Raw genomic sequence first — 17,825 nt, forward strand, 5'->3', positions numbered from 1 at the left:
TTCTGACAAAATTTGATTCTTCTTCCTCTTTTTCTGGAACATGGCTTGCTTCATAGTAATCTTCTTTGCCTGATGCCTTCAAAGCAGCTTCCCTTCTGTCTGATGGACCTCCCTTTCTCATTTCATAAGCAGTTAGAATTCCATGTAGCTGAGACATAGTGAGAACACGGAGATTTTCCTTTTCTTCTATTGCAGATACTTTAGATTCAAATTTGGGGGATAATGATCTTAGAATCTTTTGAACTACTATAGCCTCTTTTATTTCTTCACCCAAATTTTTCATACAATTAACAATCTCATCTACCCGAAGAAAATAATTAGCCACACATTCATCATTATACATCTTGAGAGTCTCATATTGAATCCTGAGAGTTTGAAGTTTAGCTTGTTTTACCTGTTCATCTCCTTCATAGCTCGTGACCATTTTGTCCCATATCTCTTTTGCTGATTTGAAGTGCATTACCTTCATGAATTCTGTTTGGGATATACTTCCTAATAGAGTACTGACTGCTTTTGCATTCGTTTCATACTTCTTTTTCTCAGCTGGATCTGTAGGAGTAGCTGAAGGAAAAGCATAGCCTGTTTCTACAATGTCCCAAACTTCTGTACCAAGAGATTGAAGATATGCAGTAACTCTTACCTTCCAATAATTGAAGTTTGTCCCATCAAAAATCGGTGGCCTGATTGATGCTTCTCTCTCGTAGTTGCTCATGATGAATGATCTACCTTCAAGCGATCAAGCTTCTCTGAAGGACCTGCTCTGATACCAATTGTTGGAAATAATACTGAGAGGGGGGGTGAATCAGTATTATCAAGCAATTTAATAAATCTTCCTTATTTGATCTTTGAATTATTTTTGCATGTCAGTACCATAAAATAATGAGCATTAAAAAAAACAGATAGTCACACCAAAGAACACAAGATGTAAGGTGGAAACCCAATGTGGGTGAAAACCACCTGCTGCAATATGTCTCTATCTTCTTTCAATTTAGAAACTTCTTTTACAATGATTTTGTACTGGTGCAGTCCTTTACCAGTACGCAGGCTGCAACCTGCAGAGAGCTACAACTCTCTCTCTCTCTCTTTTCCAGTCTACTCCTGGAAGGGAGCTACAACCCCCTACTTCTTTTCATAAAGCATCAGATGATCAACAAGTACATAACAGATATAGATCACTACAGATATCAGATCAGCAATAACAGAATTAACCCAGAACACCTTATCAACAGAGAAATTCAATCAACAGAACATCTTAAAACAGAGACGCAGTTTTTCTTTCTATGGCCTGCGACCAGACGCCGTTAACCTTCTGCTACTCTGCGTCCACACGCAGATATCCTTCTGCTCCGCTGCGTGCCCACGCACTGTTCCTTTGACTGCTCTGCGTTCTGTTGCTTCAGGGACGCACCCAAAGATACTATCACGCCGCGTCTTTCGCTACAGAGACGCACCTGAAAACACTATCGCGCCGCGTCCTTCTGCTTCAGAGACGCACCTGAACCTTGATCACCCTGCGTCCCCACGCAGGTCTCTCTCTACTGTACTGCGTCTCGGCGCACTTTCCCTTTACAGTACCTGCGTCCCGGCGCACTTTCCCTTCACTGAACCTGCGACCCTTCAGATATAAATGATATGAAGACTTCAAGACAGACCCAAACAGTCAGATCTACAGATCTGATCATGCGCCATAGAGATCACAGTCCATTATAAGATTCGCCCTCTTAGATCTGGACTAGATCTCACCAAATAAGATATTCAACCCAAGACAATTGCTCAATCCAAATGAACTCCTTTGCTTTATATAGCCAAGCTCCTCCTCAAAACATGGAACAATACCACGAGCCAACACCATAGAAACACAAAACCGTCGGCTAGATACCACACAAGAAACCCCCACGTGCTTTTCTCTGCCTTGAAATGTGTGCACTGGATAGACGCACCCCCTGAACGGCTGGACGGCGTCCCTGGACGCGGGTTCTGCATGGTATACCTGCGGGGACGCACTTTCTGAACCGATTGCCTGCGTCCTTCTTAATTTTCAACAAACTGAGAGCCTTACCACTGGAGTTGCCATCAAGTACAACATCTGTAACATACAGTCATACCAGAAAACATAATGCCAACAAGAAAATTTTAGGGGCGAATGTTCGCCCTTTGGCGAAATTAAGGGGTTTTAAATTTTTAGTGGGCGAATATTTTGTATCATAGTACATTTTTACAAATCACCTCAAATAGCCCACCTTATTCTAAGGGAGAGGGTAAAAAAGGTAAATTTAGCCCTTGAAATTAGGAGTTACAACCTTCCATTCGCCCATTATCAAAAATAGACTTTATTTAAGTGAATCCATTCGCCCATTTTCAAGAATAGGTTTTATTTAAGTGAATCCTATGGGCCAAATACCATATTTATAAAAAAGGTATGGTAAATTAATAAAAATATAAATAAATGAGAGGTATGGTAAATAAATAAAACATTTTTTATATTTACTCCATAAGTCACCTTATATACATGCAAGGGTGTAAACAAATAAAAATATAATTAAAGTGGAAGTATGGTAAATAAATAAAACGTCTTTTTATACTTACTCAAAAGGTGTGGTAAATAAATAAAAATATAAATAAACGGAGTTGTCTATAATGCGACTTTTTGGAGATTCCGGTGACGGAATCCGGCGGAAGAAATTGAGGTTAAATCTTGATTTGTTGCAGTTAAAATGGTTTTTTAACTGCATATTTGGATTCAGCACCCTGAAAAACCCCTGCGACGCTTTCATTGTGCAGAAACTAGCTATCAAACCTGCGATTCCAATAAATTCCCCCCGAATTTCAACCGAAAAAACCCGCCGGAAAAACTTTCAAAAAGTCGCGTTATAGACAACTGCTAAATAAACTAGACGTATGGTAAATAAATAAAACCTCTTTTTATATTTAGTCCATAACCCTCATTCTATTTATCAAGGCTGAAAAAGAGGTTTTATTTAAGTGAATCCTATGGGCCAAATACGATATTTGTAAAAGAGGTGTGGTAAATTAATAAAGATATAAATAAATGAAAGGTATGGTAAACAAATAAAACATTTTTTTATATTTACTCCATAAGTCACCTTATATTTACGAACACTCAAAAAATGCATTATATTTAGGTGAAACCTATGGGCAAAATACTATGGGACAAATACCATGGACTAGATTGTTATTAATACCATGCAAAAAAAACATTATTAACCCTAATATTAGTATTAATAAAAATAAAAATGGCACATGGTATTGACCCATGGTATTCACGTGGAATGTAGCCTATTTAAATGGGGGAATTAAACCAGCATAGATCCATCTTTACTCTGGATCTACTAACGCCTGACAGGTATCAAATATCACGATATGCAAACTAGCATAGAGTGAAAAAATATTTGATCCCTCTCGGAGTGGATCAAGAGTAAAAATGGATGTTGTAATTTAATGTATGTTAAACATTTTAGCTTGGTTAAAATAAAAATCAATTATTAATTTTATTAATTTTTATAAATTACTAATAGTAATTTTTAAGCTCCAGGTTTATGATAACCCATGGTATTGACCCATGGTAATACCAAGATCTTACAAGATTTTATAATTGAGTAAAATATTCGCCATGCCTAGTGAGAGATTCGCCAAAAAATTATATATACATATTATATTATTGATAAAATCGCCTTCCATTTTTCCTATATATCGTGGAGATTCGCCCATTTATTATATATATAAATTTAGGGAGGGTTCTTAAAATTTTCCCTAATAACCACCGTGAATGAAGCATTTTAGCCATTAAAGCCTTGGTCGTGTTTGCACCGTCACCTCCACTTTTCCATTGGCCAATCATTCACCTCCATTTGATTGTTTACCCATTTTGAGGAACAGCTGCGAAGAGTGATTTCACTAGCCATCCTTGTGACACTGTCGTGATTGGAAAATTCCAACCCTTACCTGGAATCAGCCGCTACCCATTTTATCACTCGTTCCTCAAAAGACGAGTCTTCTTTAAGCTCTTTTCAACTGACTCGTAAAATATGAAAATATTGTCGAGTTTTGGCCTTCCAGCTCGTTAAAGCGACCGGAAGTGCTATCCCTTCTCTATATTTTAAGCTTTTTGGACCTGAGGGATTATTGCACAAAAAGATCGAGCGCTTGTTTTGTTCGGCTCGTTAAAAATATCGAAAATTCATCCCTTCTGTATTGTTTTATACTTTTTCGGACTTAAGGGATTAGATGACGAAAAAGGAATTTCGGAGTTACCTTTACGTGCCTTTTCAGACTCTCTAAAAATGAAAAGGACCGAGTTATCTTTGTCGTTAAACTCGTTAAAAAGATTAATAGCGACAAACTTGTCTTTAGACGAGAACGAGTTTCACTATCGCTAGGCTCGTTAAAACATAGCGATGGGTTTGCCCGAAGGGCAAATTATAGAACAAGCATATGTTATCCTCCTCAAGCTTGACAAAAATAAAGAGGTACTGGTCAGCAATGACTGGGGAAAAATTGGGAAGAAACTCAAAGAATCTTTATTGGTAGCAAGTCGCTCTTGAACGTGACACTTCCACTCCGTGCCTGAGTCGGGTTGGGTTGTTTCATTCACCGGTCACATCACCATGGTCACGCCATACCATCCACATTTGGGGTAAATGCTACCAATCCATCACATAAGTGTCGCCGACATGTTCAAGAGAAGTCATCCAGAGAAGTCATCTGTGTCCCATCCACTACCATACATTACACTTCATTCTTTCATGACCGCCATCCTGAACCATATATCATCAGATCGTTTTCACCTCCATCAAAATCATTTGCTCCGTTCTGTGTCATTGATGTGGGATTCATCAAGGCCCTCCTTTGACGGATCGCCTCTTGTCGACATCAGCTCATTATCCAAGAAGTTGATCTAGGAACACCCCATTCAGTACTTTGAAGCTTGCATGCCTCAATGGCAAGTTTCTCACTTCCGGCGACAAGTATACATCAATGACCTTCGATCGAAAGATTTTGCGTGGTGTTCGACGCCAAGTCCTTTATTCACGCCACGTGAATTGTACTGCAGTACCTTGAGGGTCATCATCATTATCAGTGATTCCTCTCGCGCTTGTTAACAGTTTACATCATTGACTAGTAATCAAGCGATGTCTTTCCATGTTCGACTTCAAAACATTTCTCACATGGATCGACTTGTACTTCGAGTGAAGATCGGACGAGATTGAAGACCCCGGATCTAGTTTCATCCATCCGGGCTGCGATATATATTCAGGAAAATAAAGACATTGAATGGTACAACATTGCAGCACAGATAATCATCCTACCAAAAGGATGATGGCTCTATCAGAATCATCAGTCTACCATCAGACGGTTGTCTGTCCTATGTACATGAAAATGAATTTATAAAGTTGAGCATGGGAATGCCTGCCTCAGCTAGATCATGAAAACAGTATGAAGATAATGTATTGTATTGTATCTTATTACAGGTCTCCTCCCAATATTGAATGAACTTCGGATCCTCCTAATAAAGCATTTCACCCGATAAACGGCCTCATACTTTAGGGGGCAACTGTTATAGACATTTTTGTGCCTTAAAGCTCTAAGCATGAAATGTCCATAAACCAAGGGATCCTAAGTCCCTAAAAGTGTTGTTCCGACCCCTAGAGGAACAAGGTCAACAAATTACAGCTTCTCCCAAAAGTTCTCCACCAGAAACTGCTCAGAATCAGTCAAATCAGGATCATTTCAACTGCTCCACTAGCTATCTGCGTTGCATAGCACCCAAGTACACTAGCTAGGTGTGTTGCAACGCACCTAAATGCACTACCAAGGTGCGTTGAGAGGGAAATGACAAATGGCAGTGTCATTCCGCGAGGTGGACAGACAATGGAAGCTTCCAGAATCTTCCCCAATGACACTTGCCTCACTAAGTTCGACCAAGGATGAGTAATTGGCTCTCAGTCTCCATGTGGAAGCAAGAACTGACAGAGAGAAGCCACTAGTCAAATCATAAGCTGACTCATCCTCTTTGCATACATCTATATATGGATCCCTCATCCCAGAGATCCAAAGGCTGGAATTTTGTACATTGCAGAGAATTGTTGTTGGTTTTGAGATAGAGATCAGAGTATTGGGTGATTTATGCTTTTTTGGAGGTGAAGAGGGGATTCCTTTGCTGGGGGGTTGACGCTGGATCAGGAATCATCGGTTGTAACTCCTCCTGGATCTTCTTGTTATATCAATAAAACTATTTGAGTTTCTCCTACATGCTTGTATATCAATGATGTTTTGTTATATTTGCATGTTTAGCTTAAATCTGATCCTAAGCTATTTATTAATATAAATCCATGTCTTTGTGTAGTTTTCCTCTTCTGTGATCTTGCAGGAACTTGGTGAAGCTGGGCAAGTAAGGGAGTAGGTAGCTGGAAGCTGTCAAAGAGGAGAGAGATTGGATCAAAGGACTAGCGCAAGACACAGGTTGGTTCATCCTATTCCTCTTCGTTTATAGTTCATAAAGAAGAACACGAAAGTAGTTTTCTCTGTTTGTTTCTAAGGTACTGTCAAACCTTAGTGGGATAGGGGCGTTCTGAGTAGACACTTTTCCCGTTAACACCAACAATATTTTTGGATTTTCCTTAAATCATTTTTGCAGCCACAAACTTCGATTGATTAGCACGGTAAACATCCTTGCCCAACTGCCATACAATGAGTCATGAACTTTGCATGTTTGATTCACGATGCATTCATTTTGCACAATTTCACCCAGTATGTGTATAAGCACTCATCACAATTCCTCATGTACATAAATAATAATAATAATAAGAAGAAGAATAAAACTCCAAAAAAAATAATTTTCTTTGCCCCAGTTTTAATTATGCTTAACTATTTGATCTTCTTGTTACTGGTTTTGGTATTTTCTACAATACTTTGCTTGTTGTTGACAATTCTTTTCTGCAGATTTCATGTCTTTGAAACAACTGATTATGTTTACCACTTCTTGTATGATTTAACTGTTATAGGCCATTTTTTCATATCCTATCAATATGCGTCTTAATGGGATCAATCAACATCATATCCCCCCTTTTCATCATCTTACACAAATCCCTAAGCATGACTTTGCTAAATCCTTGAGTTTCTGCTCTTGACTGTTGAGTTTCCAAGATTTTAAGAATCAACTCACCCTGCATAATTGAGAAATTGTGTTGGAGTGCACTCTCTCCTTCTCTATAGGTGTTATGCAGTGCACCCTGCATAATTGTTGGGGTGCGTTGAGTCTAAAAATATGGGAAAAAAATATGAAGCTTCATCTTCCAGAAGCTTCCAGAGGTTGTTTCAACCATTTACCTTAGATAAAAATTTGAATCTTATCCAATTCCACCTTGGATAAATCACCATCTTATCTCTTGAGGTCATCCTCCTGTCACTTTTGGATCTCAAGCCTAGATTGGTAAATGGATAAGAATTCATGAACTACCTCTGCTTCCTATATATTTACCTAATTCCACAAGCACTTGGTTGGTTGTTGTTGAATTTTGGAGAGTGATTTTACCCTTATGTTGTTGTGGTGAGAGGCTTCATTTCATGCATTTAGGGTGATTGGAGCTGCACAATGTGAAAAGGAAAGGACAAGACAGCCTTGGAGGAGCTATTCTACAAGATCAACACCTATTTATGGTTGTAAACTCCTTCCATTTATATTAATGCAAATAATTATTTGTTTTCCTATATATGATGTTGTTATTTCATATATTTCAATACCATGTTGATCTATTGAATAGAGTACTTAGATGATACTATATAGATCTTGTAGTTTCTTGGCTTGTGTAATCTGACTATGCAGGTTCTTATTTTGGTAATCAGAGATGGAATTGGACCACTCAAGTTAAAGAAGGAGCAAACCCCGCGATGGATTCGTGGTAGGCTTCATACCGTCATCTATTTAGTTTAAGGAAAGGCATTGTATTCCTTGTCTCTTTCATTCCCTAGTATCATGATTGAGGCAGAATGATGTCGATACGGAACTGGACCAGGAAAGGAAAACATTAAGTGAAGGCTTAAGAATATTGTAGAGGTTACATCAAGGACCTCCTACGACGAGTCACTTCCTATCAACATCAACACATTATCTAGGAAGTTGACATAGAAATAACCCTTTGGTACCTTGGCTATTACATACATTAATGGCAAGTTTCATCGCTCTTACTGGCATGTTTACATCAATGGCCTTTGACCAAAAGACTTTGTGTGGTGTTCGACATCAACTCATTTATTCACACCATACAGATTGTGATGTAGTACCTTGAGATCCACTAGCATCATCATTTGTTTCTCTCGTGTCTGTTAATGACTTACATCATCGGTCAATAATCAGATGGTGTCTACCATGTTCGACCTCAAATCATTGATTCACATGGTTATACTCGTACGTTGGTTGGTCGTATGAAAGAGACAAAAGACCCCAGATCTAGTTTCATCCATCCAAGCTGTGATTTCAAGAGTTATACAAAGATCACAATGTATGATGGCCATGGTCATACAGACAGTCATCCAATCATGGGTCAACCAGTTTTCATCTATGGATGTGTATTTTGATCATTGTACATGTTATGTTAGCTTATGTGTTGACTATGGGAATGCCTCCCTCAACCACAAATATGTCATGATGAAAATGTATTGTAATAGATGAAGCTCGTCGGTTGCTCTGATCCTAACTTGTCACAAGGTAAAGCACTTCAGTTTGACTTTACACTTTAGGAGGAAATCTATTATAGGCCATTGTGTCACATCCGATAAACAAGTGTCCTAATGGGATCAATCAACATCATATTCCCCCTTTTCATCATCTTGCACAAGAATGACTCTACTAAATCCTTGAATTTTTGCTCTTGACTCCTGAGTTTCCAAGATTTTAAGGACCAGCGCACCCTGCATAACTGAGCAATTATGTTGCAGTGCACTCTCTCCTTCTCTCAGGGTGCTATGTAGTGCACCCTGCATAACTGTGGGGAAGTGTTGATTCTAGAAATTCAGGAAAAAATTAAAAAAAAAATCTAAAGCTTCCTCTTCCAAAAGCTTCCAAAGGTTGTTTCAACCATTTACCTTGGATAGACACTCGAATCTTATCTGATTCCACCTTGGATAAATCACCATCTTATCCCTTGCGCTCATCCTCCAATCACTTTTGGCTCTCAAGCCTATATTGGTAAATGGATAAGAATTCATGAACTACTTCTCCTTCCTATATATTTATCTCATTCCACAAGCATCTGGTTGGTTGTTTTTGGCTTTTGGAGACTGATTTTACCCTTATGGTGTTGTGGTGAGATGTTTCATTTCATCCATTTAGGGTGATTGGAGCTGCACATTGTGACAAGGAAAGGACAAGACAATCTGGAGGAGCTCTTCTACAAGATCAACACCTATTTATGGTTGTAAAATCCTTCCATTTATATTAGTGAAAATAATTCTCTGTTTTCATATATGTGATGTTGTTATTTCAAATATTTCAATACCATGTTGATCTATTGAATAGAGTTTTTTGATGATACTACATAGATCTCGTAGTTTCTTGGCTCGTGTCATCTGACTGTGCATGTTCTAATTTTGGCAACCAGAGATGGAATTGGAGAATTCAAGCTAAAGAACGAGCGAAGCCCACGACGGATTCCAAGTAGGCTTCGTACTGTCAGCTATTTACTTTAAGGAAAGCATTGTATTCCTTGTCTCTTTCATTCCTTGGGATCATGATTGAGACAAAATGATGCCGTTATGGAACTAGATCAGGAAAGGCAAACATGGAATGAAGGCTTAAGAGTATTGTGGAGGATACATCAAGGCCCTCATGCGACGGGTCGTTTCCTGTCGCCATCAACACATTATCTAGGAAGTTGACTTATAAATAACCCTTTGGTACCTTGGTGCTTGCATACATCAATGACAAGTTTCCTCGCTCTTGGTGACAGGTTTACATCAATGGCCTTCGACCAAAAGACTCTGTGTGGTGTTCGACATCAACTCATTTATTCACACCATACAGATTGTATTGTAGTACCTTGAGAACCATTAACATCATCGGTGGTTTCTCTTGCGTCTGTTAATGACTTGCATCATCGACCGGTAATCAAATGGTGTCTACCATGTTCGACCTCAACTCATTGATTCACATGGCTAGACTCATACGTTGGTTGGTCGTGAGAAAGAGATAGAAGATCCTAGATCTAGTTTCATCCATCCAGGCAGTGATTTTAGGAGTTATATAGAGATCACAATGTATGATGGCCATGATCATATAGACAATCATCCAGTCATGGGTCAACCAGTTGTCATCTGTGGACATGTCTTTTGATCATTGTACAGGTTCTGTTAGCTTATGTGTTGAGTATGGGTATGCCTCCCTCATCAAAAAACACGTCATGATGAAAATGTATTGTAACAAATGAAGCTCGTCGATCATTCTTGATCCCTATTTGTCACAAGGTAAAGCACCTCAGTCATCAGTCATCATTTGTGACTTTACGCTTTAGGGGAAATCTATTATAGGCCATTTTTTCACATTTGATCAATAGGCGTCCTAATGGGATCAATCAACATCCTATTCCCCCTTGTCATCATCTTGCAAAAAGCACTAAGCATGACTCTGCTAAATCCCTGATTTTTTACTCTTAACTGTTGAGTTTCCAAGCTTTTAAGGACTAGCGTACCCTACATAACTAAGCAATTGCATTATAGTGCACTCTCTCCTTCTCTCAGGGTGCTATGTAGTTCACCCTGCATAACTGTGGGGGTGTGTTGATTCTAGAAATTTGGGAAAAAAAATATGAAGCTTCCTCTTCCAGAAGCTTCCAGAGGTTGTTTCAACCATTTACCTTGGATAAACATTTGAATCCTATCTGATTCCACCTTGGAGAAATCACCATCTTATCCCTTGAGCTCATCCTCCCATCACTTTTGGATCTCAAGCCTAGATTGGTAAATGGATAAGAATTCATGAACTACCTCTCCTTCCTATATATTTACCTCATTCCACAAGCACCTAGTTGGTTGTTGTTGGCTTTTGGAGAGTGATTTTACCCTGATGCTTCTGTGGTGAGAGGTTTCATTTCATGCATTTAGGGTGATTGGAGGTGCACATTGTGATAAGGAAAGGACATGTCAGCCTTGAAGGAGCTCTTATACAAGATCAACATCTATTTATGGTTGTAAACTCCTTCCATTACATTAATACAAAGAATTACCTATCTTCCTATATGTGATGTTGTTATTTCATATATTTAAATACCATGTTGATCTATTAAATAGAGTATTTATATGTTACTGCATAGATCTCATAGTTTCTTGGCTTGTGTCATCTAACTGTTCCGATTCTAATTTTGGTAATTGAAGATGGAATTGGAGAATTCAAGCTAAAGAATGAGTGAAGCCTGCAACGGATTCCAAGTAGGCTTAATACCATCATCTATTTACTTTAAGGAAAACATTGTATTCCTTGTCTCTCTTTTGTTCTAGGTTAGCCACCAAACCTAGGACAAATACTTTTGCCTGCAATCGTAAATCCCGTATAACACTAACAATAAGTAAAACTTACTAGAAGTTTATCCTTCAACAAATGATCATTATAAAATGGCAAGTGATTTTCTTATAGTTTCTTTGAATTTTAAAAGCACTATTTTTAGAAAGGTACATTCTTCTAGTGAGATATTTTTTATAGAAAAGATAGGTATCACTCTTCCTTACCAATAAAGAGATAGTTCTTAAATTTCTTGAGCCTATCGTTACCTGCACCACTCACTATAAGCTCATTCTCCTGGCCACTTTTCTTGTTGCCCTTGCTTCCTTTCCCCTAAACAACCTGCAGCTTACTCTTTCACAATCACTTATTTTCCACACAACCAAAGATTATGAGTTTTGACTCGCTCTGCAAGTCTCCCTATGAAGTCACCAATGTTGATGATAATGAACACTAATACCAGTCGCAAACCATTGAGTGTTAATATATCCTTTAACTATTCATTATAATTGGTTATCCACTGAGACCTAATAGGTGGGACCCCTCTATAAGGAAACATCTTGGCCATAATAATACTACCCTTAAGTTTAAACCCGAATCCATGGCGAGAATGATCTATTGGATGATTATTGGTTTGCATATAAATATTCAAAAAATTTCACATTAAATGGGCCCCAAATACAAGACCAGAGTTTTGTATGTCAGTTGGAAGTGACATTGACGATTAATCTTGGTTGAATATTATATTCCTTTGGTGATATTTAGTTTTGATACACATTAAGGATTCGACATCAGTGATCATTTTGTTATGATATAATTGTAAACATGAATGGGATTACGATTGCATCCAAGTGGTTGAATTATACGTCTGAAGGTTGTTATATTTGGTTGTGACTCCACAACATTAATATATTCATAACTTGATATTTATGATTGATCAAATGGTTCAACACATCACCAGGATTTGAGGTCGTCAATATAGCATCGACTAGGTATATTTAGATGTAATTTTTGCATTCGAAATATTTAAGCTTAAATCATATATTTAAATTCATATTTATGTGAGATTTTGTATGTGGCTTGAGTTGATATTGTCGGTTTTCAAACGTCCTCGCCAGAAAATGGTTTCAATAGCATGATATGACTATGGAACTTGTGGATCAAATCTCCATTGGATTTGGCAAGAATTTAATTATGTGGCAGCATTAATAACAATTTCTATGACCAATTTAGAAGGAATGCGTGGTAGCCTAGCTAGTTCTCCTCTACAAGTTTGATTGGCCAACCTTATTGTGTAAACCTCCACAAATTTCTTGACTATTGCAAAGGTTGCATGGGGGGGCCTTCCACATTGAAATTTCACTACCCCACTACACAATATGCACTTTTTCAATGTTCGGTTCCGTTAATGAGCCTGTCTGACCTTGTCTCCTGCATTTACTCCACCACCTCGAAGTTATGCATTCGATTCTTAGTCATTTCAAAAATTGTTCGATGCTACCATTCTCACCATTTTGCACCCTTCTTTTCCCTGCAAATCAATTTTGGTTGTCACTGAGGGTTTTGTTGTGTCATGAGTTAAATAACATGGACTCGAGGTCACTGCTTAAAATTTTGGTTCCTAAATGCAGTTTTCTTGCACACTAGGTATGTCAAAAAGATTTCATTTTGTTTCTTTGTGGATTGCTCTGTGTTTTCTCCTGAATTATGTTCCATCCATTGGTTTTTATATGTGAATGTATGATGTGGTCAATCCTATGGCTGGCTTAGTTTGTTATTTTGTAAGCCTGTGAAAGTTTTTCTTTTCAATATTCTTTGCAGTCGTCTCTACCCAACTTCAGTGACACAATTCCTATGAATTATGACTTAAATCCCTTGAGGTCTTGGGACCTCGGGCTTGTATGGTCTATCATGCAATAATTTGCTCAGTATGATGAACATACTTGTTAATTTAACCACCCTTTGGTTAATTAATTCACTAAACAAATATTATTAGGGTTTAATCATAATTAGTGTTATATGTTTTTCAACCAACTTTCTGTAGAAATTCCCACTATAGATCAACAGATTATGCAATATACTAAAGCAAAATACAATATCTACTTCTACAACAAAATTTGCAGAAGCTTAATCGAATATGAGCAAGATCAATGAGAACACATATAACTGAGAATGAGAAATCAATCATACATAACACAGAAGAAATAACCCGAGGAAACCCTCAGCCTAAAACCACAATCTCTGTATTATCATACAAGTGGAAATATGTTCGAGTTACAAAAAGAATCAGCTTACAAGCTATCCTACTCTCTCTGCAATCAAACAATACTGCTCATAGATAGTCAAAGGCTCTCACAACCTTCTCCTCTGCCCTCCAAGCCTCCTATTTCCTTGCGTAGCTTTTCCTGGGGTCCAGTGTTTCCACTTGTGTGAATTCCCACCGCACACTACTCACTTGGCTCAGAAATAACTGCACAAACCTGAAGGAGATAATTCCTTCTGAATGGATGAGTTTCCTATATAGGAAAAATCATCCAACTAATAGTACATTGTCCCTTCCTCTAATCTCAACTGGGTCTCTGACTGAACTGACATGCATGAGTTATTTATGAGAGAATATTCAATTATCTGGAGATTAGCAGTTACATGCATGCAAGAATTAACTAACTGAACTCACAATTAATTCAACAAACTGTTTGAATTAATCTAACTGGACTTGACTCAGTTGATTGAGCCAACTAATTACAAATCAATATTACAACTCATCCTTATCTCTTTAACTGATGGATAAATTCCTCAATCAATGGAGAAATTGTTGCATGTCCCCACATAGACTTCATGTTTGATTTTCTACAACTAATTAACTCAAGATGAATTAATTAATTATTTTACAAATAGCTGCTAAGATCAAATTCGAATTTTACTTCTCAATTTTAGTTCAGGGACTAACTAAAATTGGAATCTAACCCGAAATGCTATTTATAGAAATGTTATTTTTAGCACTTCCATTTTTCATTCCTTGTTGCTATGTCCAACACTAGTACCCGAACTGCTATTTATAGCAGTGCTATTTTTAGCACTTCTATTTTTAGCATTTCTTGTTGCCATTTTCAACACTCCCTCTCAACAAGAAAGGCATTCAACTCAAACCTGATCCTAAACCTTTGGAATTTTCTGCATGCAACACTTCTCCCAAGTGTTGTTGCTCCAGCAACTCTACAAACAAAAAATCTCCCAACTGACCTCCCTGTTGGGCTAGAAACATCCTCTGATGTTGAAGCTTCCTCTCTCGCATACAAGTGCTCCCTTTGTGACCTTTGAGCTGCTGCAACACTCCATGCATCTCGCACCGTTGCACACCTCTCTGTGTCATCCTGCACCAGTGTAACACTCTTGTGCCTCTCGCATTGTTGCAGCCTGCTAGCTCTACACTGTCTTGGGACTCCTACACTGTAGCTCTCTCTGCTGCTCCATTCGCATCTGTCTCTACACACTCAGCTAGTCTTGCTACTCCTTGTCGAGGTTCCCATAGCAAGGTCTAATCAAAGAGGTTGGGTACCTCAATGATCCTGCCCCTATTCCAGCCTTCTTTGGACTATCACTCCACATCGCCCCACCTCCAACCAGGAGGTATGGATGCATGTGATCCCTCTACCCACTTGGCTCGAAATTTCCCCCTACTGGAGGTCTCTGCATGAGTGGATGCCTCCACTCTGTCTCCTCTCGACTTCCCCAATTGTGGCTGCTCCACAACCTCCTAAAGTTGCTTCACCAATCGTGGCTCCTCCACAATTGTCTTAGACTTCTTCTGGTGTTGCATGTTGAGAGGTAATGTACTCTCCCTCTCAACCACCAAGTCTCCATCAGTTTCCTTGCTCCTTAAGGCTTTGCATGCATCTTGAACCTCAAGAGCATACAGGTTCTTGACTCATGAACCGATCTGCTTCACCTTTCTCGTGGTGATGTGTCGAAGGAAAACCTTTCCCTTACTGAAGACTACATCATAGCCTTTGTCTTCTAGCATTGCGATCGACACCAAATTTCTCTTCAATCCTGGTACATACTTGACATCGGTTAAGGTAATGCGAGCTCCATGCTTCCTCTGAAAAACAACCGTGCCTACACATGAGAAATTATACTTTTCATCATTACCCATCACTATGAGTATCTGGAGATCTTTCTCCTCCAAGGTACTGAACAAACTATTGTCATCGGTCATGTGGAAAGAAGCTCCACTGTCAAGAAATCAACCACATCCCACCATGGATGAAACCATGCATGCGAAGAGGGTGAAATCCAACTCGAACTGTGAGGCCAATGCCTCACCTTCAGATCCTTCCTTGGATCCCATCTTGGATTTCTTCAGTGGACAATTTGTAGCAAAATGGCCCACCTCATGACAATGAAAGCATCACACTTTCGATTTGTCAAACTTCTTCCCACCATGGGAAGAACTAGATTTGGAATGAGAATCCTTCTCCTTCCCCTTCTTCGCGTTACTGCTAAGGTGCATTTTTCTTCATCCTCCTTGGATGAAGAACCATCTCTGGTACTTCTTATTATCTCCTCCTGCATCAGATCCGACCAAAGTCGTTCCCAATCTGGCAATTTTTCTCTTCCATTAACTGAGTCTTGGTAGCTATTCCAGCTCTTAGGAAGACCGAGGAGTGCAAGACTCACCATGTCATCATCGGTTGTCATGATCCCTATGCTTCCAAGCTCATCCCTGCAGGTGGTGATCTTGTTCAAATACGTAGAGATCTTGTCGTCCTTCTCACATTTGTTTTCCAAAACTTGTCTTTCAGTGCTAGCGTCCTCTGGTCGCTGCTATTCTGATATATATCTTTCAATGTTTTCCACATCGAAAACGATGTCTCCTTCCCATGGAGAGTCAAGACTATGTGGTCTCGAACTCCCTCCAGAAGGATTCTCCTTGCTCTAGCCACACATTTCTTCCATTCTGCCAATTCTGTAGCATTAGCTGTTGTTGGCTTGGGGACTTCTTGATAAATGAATTCCTTTAGACCGTTGTCCTCTAACACTGCTTCCATGTGATCCTTCTAGGCTATATAATTCGCGCTACCATCAAGGGCATACTCAAGTCTTAAACCGTTTAATGCCATTGGTGAAATTAAGATGTGATAAGAACTCGATTTCTATATTCAGGAACCTCAAACTTTGAACTTCTCCCTTCTTGTATATTGTTCTCTCCTTTGATCACCTTTGCTCTAATACCATGTAGAAATTCCCACTGTAGATCAACAGATTATGCAATATACTAAAGCAAAATACAAGATCTACTTCTACAACAAACTTTGCGGAAGCTTAATCGAATATGAGAAAGATCAATGAGAACACATATAACTGAGAATAAACAATCAATCACACATAACACAGAAGAAATAACCCAGGGAAAGCCTCAACCTAAAACCACAAACTCTGTATGAAGTGGAAATATGTTTGAGTTACAAAAAGAATCAACTCACAAGCTATCCTGCTCTCTCTGCAATCAAACAATACTGCTTATAGACAGTCAAAGGCTCTCACAACCTTCTCCTCTGCCCTCCAAGCCTCCTATTTCCTTGCGCAGTTTTTCCTGGGGTCCAGTGCTTCCACTTTTGTGAATTCCCACCTCACTCTACTCACTTGGCTCAGAAAGAACTGCACAAACTTGAAGGAGATAATTCCTTCTGCATGGATGAGTTTCCTATATAGGAAAAATCCTCCAACTGATAGTACATTGTCCCTTCCTCTAATCTCAACTGGGTCTCTGACTGAACTGACATGCATGAGTTATTTATGAGAGAATATTCAGTGATCTGGAGAGCAACAATTACATGCATGCAAGCATTAACTAACTGAACTCGCAATTAATTCAACAAACTGCTTGAATTAATCTAACTGGACTTGAATGAGTTAACTGAGCCAACTAATTACAACTCATCCTTATCTCTTTAACTAATGGAGAAATTCCTCAATCAATGGAGAAACTGTTGCATGTCCCCACATAGACTTCATGTTTGATTTTCTACAACTAATTAACTCAAGATGATTTAATTAATTATTTTACAAACAGTAGCTAAGATCAAATTCAAATTTTACTTCTCAATTTTAGTTCAGGGACTAACTAAAATTGGAATCTAACCCGAAATGCTATTTATAGCAATGCTATTTTTAGCACTTCCATTTTTCATTCCTTGTTGCTATGTCCAACATTGGTACCCGAACTGCTATTTATAGTAGTGCTATTTTTAGCACTTCTATTTTTATCATTTCTTGTTGCCATTTTCAACACTTTCTATAATGATTCGTTTAT

The sequence above is a fragment of the Pinus tabuliformis genome, chromosome 3_2, assembly GCF_031772625.1.
Source record: "Pinus tabuliformis cultivar Carrire ecotype Pingquan chromosome 3_2, CPIR1, whole genome shotgun sequence".
NCBI lineage: Eukaryota > Viridiplantae > Streptophyta > Pinopsida > Pinales > Pinaceae > Pinus > Pinus tabuliformis.